Here is a 10,085-nt window from a genome sequence, read left to right as displayed (position 1 = left end):
CCACGCCTTTTTAGCATATGTCATTAATTCTCCTTCAATGGATATAAATATTTCAAGTTATATTTTCTTATAGTGAAATTGATTGATCTTTTCAGGGCGCATACTCGACTCTTACTGAAAAAGAAGTCAAAAAAAATAAAAAAAATCTAGTTAAACATTTACAAAGGATTACACTTCTGTTACAGTATTAGTTTTATGATCAAAACTAATTAATCTGCACTGGTGATATTGGATGAATTTACACGTCATTTTTTAAAGTTATAAGTACAAATGTGCAGAAACAATACAATTCCTGTATATCATGTACGGACTAGATATTAGACAAAATGTACTATATTATTTCATTCATGTTCTCCACAATATTAAGCCACTTTCCTGTAATATTAGTTGCCATGAACACTGACCAACTATTTGACGAATAATTCTCGACATAAAGATTTCTCAAACTAACATTTGATAAACAAAAAGTCCATAAGAAGATAGTTGTAGTGGAATAAAGTGTTTTCTTCCTTAACGGGCTCTATCTAGCGTGAATTTGGATTAGTCAAGCAGACTCAAAGGTGAAACCGAAATTTAAAATTTATGAGTTCAAATTCTAGTCCTTTAAAATTATTAGATTCTAAATTAATAATTTATATTCAATAAATTTTAAAGATAAATATAAAGCTTGAGCCAAACCTACTTGGGGCCCGTTTGGCCTTAAAAAAAAGCAATTTATAAGCTGTTGCAAAAAAAATAAGTTAAACTACTCCAACTAACTTATTTTAAGTATAAAATAACTTATAAGTTAATCAACCAAACACTTAAAAAAGCTGAAAAATACTGTTCTTATTTTCTGCAACTTATAAGCTAAGGTCATGCCGAATCCCTAACCGAAAGTCCCGCTCTTCCCTTAATCGACCTACTGAATTTTAAAGTACTCCTATTACTCTAGTGTGATTATAAGAAATTAAAAACAATCATAGAAAATTGGGAACAATAGTGGAGTGTATGATTAGGAATTGTGATGCGGATACAAAAATGTCAGGAAGAAGAATGAGGAAATGTTGGGGTCTGAGGTGGGCAAAAGGACTGAAGTGTTTTCGATTCTCTACAATTGGGTACTGTGCCCACGCCAGCGTGTGACTTTCCCTATTTACTACTTACAATCTCTAGTCTCTACGTTTACATTAGAGAGTGCTTCGTTTATGGCAGGGTTTGGAATCAAAATGCCCCAAAAAATCACTTTGAATCAAAATATCCCAATAAAAAAAATAGTTATAAAATTACCTTTAGCGCAGTAATTTACTGCGCTAAAGCAGTTCATGGAGACGAAGCCGTTAACTGCTTTAGCGCAGTATTTTACTGCGTTATAGAAGCAGTTAAAAAAAAAATTATAACGCAGTAAAATACTGCGTTATAGAAACAATACCAAAAAAAAAATAAAAATTAGCCAACTTTATTTTTTGCAACACTTAGTGTTTTTTTCCATACTTTGACCAATGATTAGTCGTGTGTCAAGATTCCGAAACGTCAATATTTTATATAGAACCTGATATTTTTTTTTCTGCGTATAATAATGTAGGCCCAATACATCAAGAATACATAGACGTTCGGATCGTCATTTTAGGGGTTGAAAAGGTGCCCGAAGTAAGTTTTATTTGAAAACACTTAGTGTTTTCTCCATACTTTGACCAACGATTAGTCGTGTGTCAAGACTCCGAAACGTCAATATTTTATATAGAACCTAATATTTTTTATGCGTACAATAATGTAGGCCCAATACATCAAGGATACGTAGACGTTCGGATAGTCATTTTAGGGGTTGAAAAGGTGCCCGAAGTAAGTTTTGTTTGAAAAAACTTAGTGTTTTTTTCATACTTTGACCAACGATTAGTCGTGTGTCAAGACTCTGAAACGTCAATATTTTATATAGAACCTGATATTTTTTCTGCGTACAATAAAGTAGGCTCAATACATCAAGGATACGTAGACGTTCAATATAATTCTAAAAAAATCTAGTTGTAAAGTCATCAAGCTTTAGATGGTCATAACTTTGCGCTCGGACGTCCGTTTTACCCTTTTTTTTTAACTTGCGTATTTTTTCGAGATCTATGCTGACAAGCGGTTTGGCCGAGCCGATTTTTAAAAAAACACCTTTTATCCCATTCAATTTCAATTTTCCCCCAAATTGACATGAAATTTTCAGTTTTATTTACTTATAAGATGATGATACGCAATAGATTTCAACGTAAAAATTCCGGGGTAATGTAGCTGTGAATGTCAATTTCACTTTTGCGGTTTCAATTTTTGAAAATAAAGCTGACTAATTTTCTCGACATATAAAGTTGACTAAAATAACCTTACAGTCAAACACTAAGTTTTTTCAAACAAAACTTACTTCGGGCACCTTTTCAACCCCTAAAATTACGATCCGAATGTATACGTATCCTTGATGTATTGAGCCTACATTATTGTACGCAGAAAAAAATATCAGGTTCTATATAAAATATTGACGTTTCGGAGTCTTGACATACGACTAATCGTTGGTCAAAGTATGCAAAAACACACTAAGTGTTGCAAAAAAAAAAAAGGTGGCCAATTTTTTATTTTTTTTTGGTACTGTTTCACTGCGCTATACAAAAAAAATAAAAAAATCTTGCAGTTAAAAACCTTTTGGCAACGACTTTATTTTCAATAAATCTAAACCCTAAAAATAAAAAACCTTAAGCTAATGACAACAAGTTTTCAAACAAAAATGGACGTCTATGTATATAGAACACTTAAACCTAAAGTTTACAAACAAAACTTACTTCGGGCACCTTTTCAACCCCTAAAATGACGATCTGAACGTTTACGTATCCTTGATGTATTGGGCCTACATTATTGTACGCAGAGAAAAAATATCAGGTTCTATATAAAATATTGACGTTTCGGAGTCTTGACACATGACTAATCATTGGTCAAAGTATGAAAAAAAACACTAAGTGTTGCAAAAAATAAAGTTAGCCAATTTATTTTTTTGGTACTGTTTCTATAACGCAGTATTTTACTGCGTTATAGAAAAAAAAATTGGTATCTATAACGCAGTATTTTACTGCGTTATAGATTTTTTTTTTAACTGCTTCTATAACGCAGTAAAATACTGCGCTAAAGCAGTTAACGGCTCCGTCGCCGTGAACTGCTTTAGTGTAGTAATTAGTTTTGTAACTTTTTTTTTGTTGGGGTATTTTGGTTCAAAGTGATTTTTTTGAGGGCATTTTGGTTCCGGACTCTTTATCGTACAGCTTGGTCCACTTCGCTAGGCGTGGCCTGTTTCCTTACTATTAGGGGTCGTTTGGTGCATGGTATAGGCTGGGATATCCCAGCACTAATTTTTTATACCGTATATGGTAGGAGGTAAATTTATACCTTCTACCAAATACGGTACAAAATGAAGCATAATCCCAAGGATGGGATATCCCACCTTATCCCACTAAGGTTGGGATTATTTTATCCCATCTGGAAGATGGGATAAAATAATCTCAAAAAGTGGGATAAATTAGTCCTAGGATAATTTTGGCTACCTACCAAACGACCCCTTACGGTATGAGAAGAGTATTACATTTTTGCTTGGGAAAAGTATATTTGGCACAACTTGGCGCGACTCCACTTTTTTAGGAGTATTAATGTAAATTCAAGTGGACTTTTGGCATAAATTGCACAAATGCCATCGTTATCTATTATGCTTATGCCCTTTCTGAAAATTTCATTCAAATTTTACTCTCTTCACCCTTACCGTTTTATATAAGATAAGGGTGGATGTGGTTATTTTAGATGGATTGATCCTTCTCCAGAGATTGAGCTTTTGAAGGAGAAGCTTAAACAGATTGAAGAAGAGGGGAATACAGTAAGACACAAAATAAAGGATATTGGAGACAAGATTGATTCATTGAAACAAAAGTTGAAGATAACTAAGCAAGCGAGGGACTGTGCAAAAGCCAAATTCAAAAGGCTTGTGATCGTTGTTCTATGTGTATTGACGAGGCCAAATTGCATAGGAAAATTCGCTCGTACTCTGTCAAATTCTAGTATAGTTTAAGATATCGTTCCACAGAGATTGGAACCACCTAGGCTACAGATGTGTATTGTCTTGGTTATTATTTGAGAGAATCAAATTGATGAAAGGAGAGGTTTTGAAAATTTACTTAAAATAAAACAAACAATTTATTAGAAAATTTAAAAAGAAAAAAGTTGGGAGTCATTGAATCCACTTGGTACAATTATAATAAAATCTCATTCTAGTAAATTTCACAAAAGAATAGAAAAACTTATTTGACTTGATTTGTGTTGTGAGGAATAAAGACCTCTTGCGATTAGACCTTAAAATCAATAAACTTATTTGAGTCAGTCTCTCACCGAGAATTAGAACTGAAAGAAATAAAATGGAGACCCCTCAAATCATTAAACTTATTTGAGTTAATCTCTCTGTGAGAATTAGGACCAAAAGAAATAAGATAACAATTTTAAACCAACAAAATTATTTGAATTAATCCCTCCATGAGAATTAGGACTAAAAGAAGCAAGATCAAAGATTTGAATATCAAGACATGAAAAAATTAAAGTAAATATGATATTATAACATCATATCAAGCTTTTTCAACTATCCCAACAAAAAGAAACTACTCCATTAGGGAGTATGTAAGAAAGAAATTAAAAATAAAATACTACTCCTACAAATATAAAATAAAAAGAAGAGAAAATAGAGCAAAGACTATTTCTTATGTCTTTCTCAGGGATTGGATTCCGATAATTTCTAAGCAAAGTGATCCCTCTATTTATAGGAAAATATAGTGTTTCCCCCTGCGAATGCATTCCTTGAAGTAGTGCTCACACCCGTGACCTTACTTGACGGGTATGGGTATGAAAGTGGAGGTCACGCCCGTGGATTTCAACACTTGATGGGTGTGAGTATGAAAGTAGTGGTCACACCTGTGGATTATACAACTTATTTCTTGATGCCTACACTTGACAGGTGTGAGTATGAAAATGGCGGTCATACCGTCGATTTCAACACTTTATGGATGTGAGTATGAAAGTGGTGGTCACTCCCGTGAATTATACAACTTCTTTCTTGATGCCAACACTTGACGGGTGTGAAGATGAAAGTGATGGTCACATCCGTGAATTTTGCAACTTCAACCAATGTTGTCTTTATGTAATTCCCAGATGTGAAATTTCATGGTTGTGAACATGGACTTGTGGTTGCACCCATGAAATATTTTCTTATCTCTTTGGCATTTGCTTATTTTTCATTCTTCCGAGATATTTTTTTTCCTGCAAGATTTTGTCAGAAAATATGCGAGAATAAGATATAATTATTCATGTTTCATTTTAAAACTTATATTTTTATGTATCTAGTTACTGTTATGCTGCTAATTTAGTAGTTAGGCCAATGTAGTAGTGTTTTGGTTATTGTCATTGTTATTTAGTTGGCCTTGTAAGACATGCTTTTGTTATTGTTATTGGATTTTCGGTTGGACTTTTATAGAAGGGTGCATCTTATAGATGGTTGCGTATTCAACCACCATCCATGTCTATTCAATTCTCAACCATAGAAAAGCATATTCATATTTATGCAGTAGTGTTTTTTACTCATGTATGTTATGTGAATCTGTTTTTGATCAATGGAATTGGATTTTTACTCATATTTATGAACATTTTCCTTTTCCATTTTGAAGAGTAAAATGATAGTTAGGCCTAACATAGCGAGTAAAACTATTTAATGTTGTTTCTTAAACGCGATTGATCTGCCCTACTATAATAGTTTCTCCTTAAGTTTAGAACGTTTAGGTCCCGAATTCGAGTCTAGGTACGCGCGTTTAAAAAAAATTACAATTTCCCTTGAGTTCCTAACCGGTGCAAGTGAAAATTGGTTTCGGTGACATAGAAAAGCATGTTTATATTTATGAAGTAGTGTTTGTTACTCATCTTTGTTATGTAAAACTGTTTTTGATCAATGGAATTGGGTTTTTACTCATATATATGAACATTTTCCTTTTTACTACCTTATTTTTTTCTCTTTTCCTTTTTTACATTTAGTGATTAAGCCTAGAAATATTAAAAGAGATACGAATTGTAATTGCAAAACAAACATTTCATTTCAAACAAAGATAAAAAGCTAAAAAAAATGCAACAAAATTAAAAACAGTTAGACGACATAGCATCTAGACAAAAACACTCACCCCACCCATTCCTACTAGTAATCTTGACCACCTCAAAGATCAAGAATCTTGGTGCATGCATCACCAAAAGCAACGCCCCTAGTATCAAGTAAGGGGCTATCCTTTGATGACTCATTGTCACCATCAGTATCATAGACATGAGAGGGGTTATTCTTCGGGAGCTTCTCGTATATTTCATAAGATTTGGTAAGGGGAAGAGGGTCAAGCAAGAGTATCATCTCAGTAGAGTCTCTGCCTCTAAGCTTGATTAGCTTGTGTATGAGCTTAGTTAGTTCATCCTCCATGGTTTCGTAGTTTTATTTTTTGGTATGGTACAACTTCTCTATGACATTCAGAGATGCACATAAACCTAAACTTAGTCTTCTTCTTTTAGGTGTTCGCTTCATTTTTTTAGTTACTGATAGCTTAGTACGTATTTAGGGTAAGTTTTGCTTGCAACCCATCTAGTGATCATGCATTAGTTGATATAATTACTTTCTTATCTTGGGCGGCCAAACCCACCCACACCTAAACCCTCCACCAATTAGATTTGGTTACCCACTTCATTAGCTAAATTCTCGTTGGTCAATTTAAGAGGTGGACATTGGAAGTAAACAAGAGTGCATCTTGTATGCCGTGTTGTCAAAATTCAAATTTTTGTTTATATAACTTTATTTATTTAATTAATTAAATCAATCACATAATAATAACTTTACACAATTTTGGTTAAATAATATTGAAAAATCACTTACTAATAAGTTTATCTCTATCAGTGTAATTAATCAAAAAATAAATTCATATACGTGTAAGTTTAAACATAACAGTGTAAGTAAGTTTAAACATAGTAGTGTAAGTCTAAAAAATAAGTTCATATGATGTTTATATAACTTTCTCTAATTAATCACATAAAAATTATAAGTGTTTATAAAAAAAAAAATAACATACTAATAAGTTTATACATATCACTGTAAGTCATAAGAAATAAGTTCTTATAATAATAAGTTTATCTCTATCAGTGTAAGTTATAAAAAATAAGTTCATATCTGAGTATATGTTTATACATTTGTGTATCATAATAAATAAGATCAAATGATAGTTTAAATAAAATCCATACCAGTGTAATTTATATTAATAATCATATATTTTTTGTTTATATAATTTTCTCTAACATAACAACTAAAATAAAAAGAATTTTTGGCGAGCAAACTAAAATTTTCATAATTTTATATTTAATACCCCCCCCCCCCCCCCCCCAATACAAACAAAATAACAACATCAATCCCCAAACATACTTATACTAATCCTGACAAAAGATTCACACAGCCTTAGGAAAAGGTGGGGGCGAGGTGGTTAAGACTTCATCAAGTTCTATGCCAACGCCTCTGACTGTAGCCCTGGCCATCACCTCCAACTTCTCCGTTCGCGCTTTCAACTCAGCCCGGTCGTCCATAATCTTGTCTAGTTTCTCAGCCATTTCCATCAAAAGAAATGAACGTCTATAAGACGCTCATTCATGTTCTTGGGCTGATTGATGAGGATTTCATACTTGCCATGTCCACCAAACTGCCGCTTGTCACCCATTTCTGCACAAAGAACAAATAGTATAAGGATTAACTAAAAGAAAGAGAAAGCAAGTTATACTGTCTTTTAGTCTGAAAGGGGAAAAAAAAGATGAACATGTAAGAATACCTTTTGGTAGGTATATTCTGGAACGATGCAAATGAAAAGTTGGAAATGAATTGTATTGTTGAATAGTCTCTTTATATATGTGAGACAAATTAATTAGAAAGGGCAGTTGCAGAGAATAAAAGGGAAAAAAAATAACCTCTCATATTTATCCATATATATTGTTCATGTAATTGATTCCATTAATCAGAAATACTTTATAAATGCAAGTAGATGAAGAAATTATCAAAGTATTATATTAAGTTAAGTAATAATACATTTTCAGTTTGAATATTTTATCATTAAGTTGAGCAATAATAAATTTTCAGTTTGAATATTTTATTTTATTCCTTTAACTCGCAAATTTAATTGTGCACGTTATTTCCTTTAGAGGGAAACTGAAAGGTTCATTTGGCTCTTCTAATATATTATGTGAAATTAAATATTCCATTAACTTACATATGAGTATTAATCCGATTAAAGAATCTAAAATATCTTGTATTTTATTTTATACTTTATATTTGTAACTTTCGTGATAGTTGTATTTGTTAAATCAACTAAAACAAAATAATACTTAATAGAACTCAAAAAATAACATTTTGCACAACATAAATTTAGACATAATAAGACATAATTATATATATATATATAATAAAATCAACACCCCCCCCCCCTCCACCTCCCCAATTACATAAACAAATCATCCCTCTCAAATTGAAACCAAAACAATAAAATCAGACCCCAATACATAATAACCCAGCCAAAACACTGACATGCAGGGCGGGGTGGCGGTGGGGGGAGGGGGTGGGGGCAACAACAAACCCTAATCATTCCTAAAATTAATAAAATGGGAGGGTGAGGGGGCCAAGATCTTTTTAACTTCAAGGCCAACGCCTCCGCATGTAGCCTTGCTCATCATCTCTATTTTCTCTTTGTTGATTTTTAACTCAACAATCTCCTCCATCATCCTGTCTAGTTTGTACGTCACGTCTACCAACAAAAAATTAATGTTTATAAGACGCTTATGAACAGATCTGGGTGGCCTAAGGATGTTTTCATAAATGCTGGATGTAGGCGACTGTGCTTCGTCAGACATTTTTCTTCAAAAACAACAAGTGGAGAAGATTAACTAACAGAAGAAAGCAATTTATAAAGTTTATTAATCGACAAAAAAAAAATGGAAGATGAACTGTTAGAATACCTTGGTATGTATCTTCTAAAAGGCACTTTTCTCAAAAAGTTAGAAATGAGTGGTCTTGTTGGAAGAATGTCTTTATATAGTATGTGTGAATTAGAGAAGGCGGTTTGGTTAAATAATTTATCAAATTTAGAACCAAACTTGATCTTGATATAATTGAACCAAATTTAGAGTCGCACCTTCATTCCACCAAGCATTGGTGGTTCAATTGGATCAAGTTGGATCTCAATGTTGAAGTGGTTTTAGTCTCAATTCAATTTTTGTTGACTTGCTTAAGTTGGATCAAATTGAAGATCAACAACACTTGATCTTGATATAATTGAACCAAGTTTAGAGTCACGCCTTCATTCCATCAAGCATTGGTGGTTCAATTGGATCAAGTTAGATCTCAATGTTGAAGTGGTTCTAGTCTCAACTCAATTTTTGTTGACTTGCTTAAGTTGGGTCTAATTGAATATCAACAACACTTGATCTTGATATAATTGAACCAAATTTAGAGTCGCACCTTCATTCCACCAAGCATTGGTGGTTCAATTGGATCAAGTTGGATCTCAATGTTGAAGTGGTTCTAGTCTCTACTCAATTTTTGTTGACTTTTGTGTTGACTTGCTTAAGTTGGATCAAATTGAAGATCAACAACACTTGATCTTGATATAATTGAACCAAATTTAGAGTCGCGCCTTCATTCCACCAAGCATTGGTGGTTTAATTGGATCAAGTTCCATCTCAATGTTGAAGTGGTTCTAGTCTCAATTCAATTTTTGTTGACTTTTGTGTTGACTTGCTTAAGTTGGGTCTAATTGAAGATCAACAACACTTGATCTTGATATAATTGAACCAAGTTTAGAGTCACGCCTTCATTCCACCAAGCATTGGTGGTTCAATTGGATCAAGTTAGATTTCAATGTTGTAGTGGGTCTAGTCTCAACTCAATTTTTGTTGACTTGCTTAAGCTGGGTCTAATTGAATATCAACAACACTTGATCTTGATATAATTGAACAAAATTTAGAGTCGCACCTTCATTCCACCAAGCATTGGT

The 10,085-nt window shown here is 32.9% G+C and overlaps 1 long non-coding RNA gene across 1 annotated transcript; it reads right to left on the bottom strand.

Annotated features, from left to right (window-relative positions):
• Positions 1 to 7,275: 7,275 nt before the first annotated feature.
• On the bottom strand, positions 7,276 to 8,093 carry LOC132610253 (uncharacterized). The gene is made up of 2 exons (XR_009571069.1): positions 7,872 to 8,093; positions 7,276 to 7,765 (listed from the first exon to the last, which is right to left on the bottom strand). It is a non-coding gene; the product is annotated as an uncharacterized LOC132610253 (long non-coding RNA).
• Positions 8,094 to 10,085: the final 1,992 nt, after the last annotated feature.

Source organism: Lycium barbarum, chromosome 9 (assembly GCF_019175385.1).
Source record: "Lycium barbarum isolate Lr01 chromosome 9, ASM1917538v2, whole genome shotgun sequence".
NCBI classification, from domain to species: Eukaryota; Viridiplantae; Streptophyta; class Magnoliopsida; order Solanales; family Solanaceae; genus Lycium; species Lycium barbarum.
The sequence above is the reverse complement of the archived record's forward strand: the minus strand, read 5'-3'. Positions and strand labels throughout refer to the sequence as shown.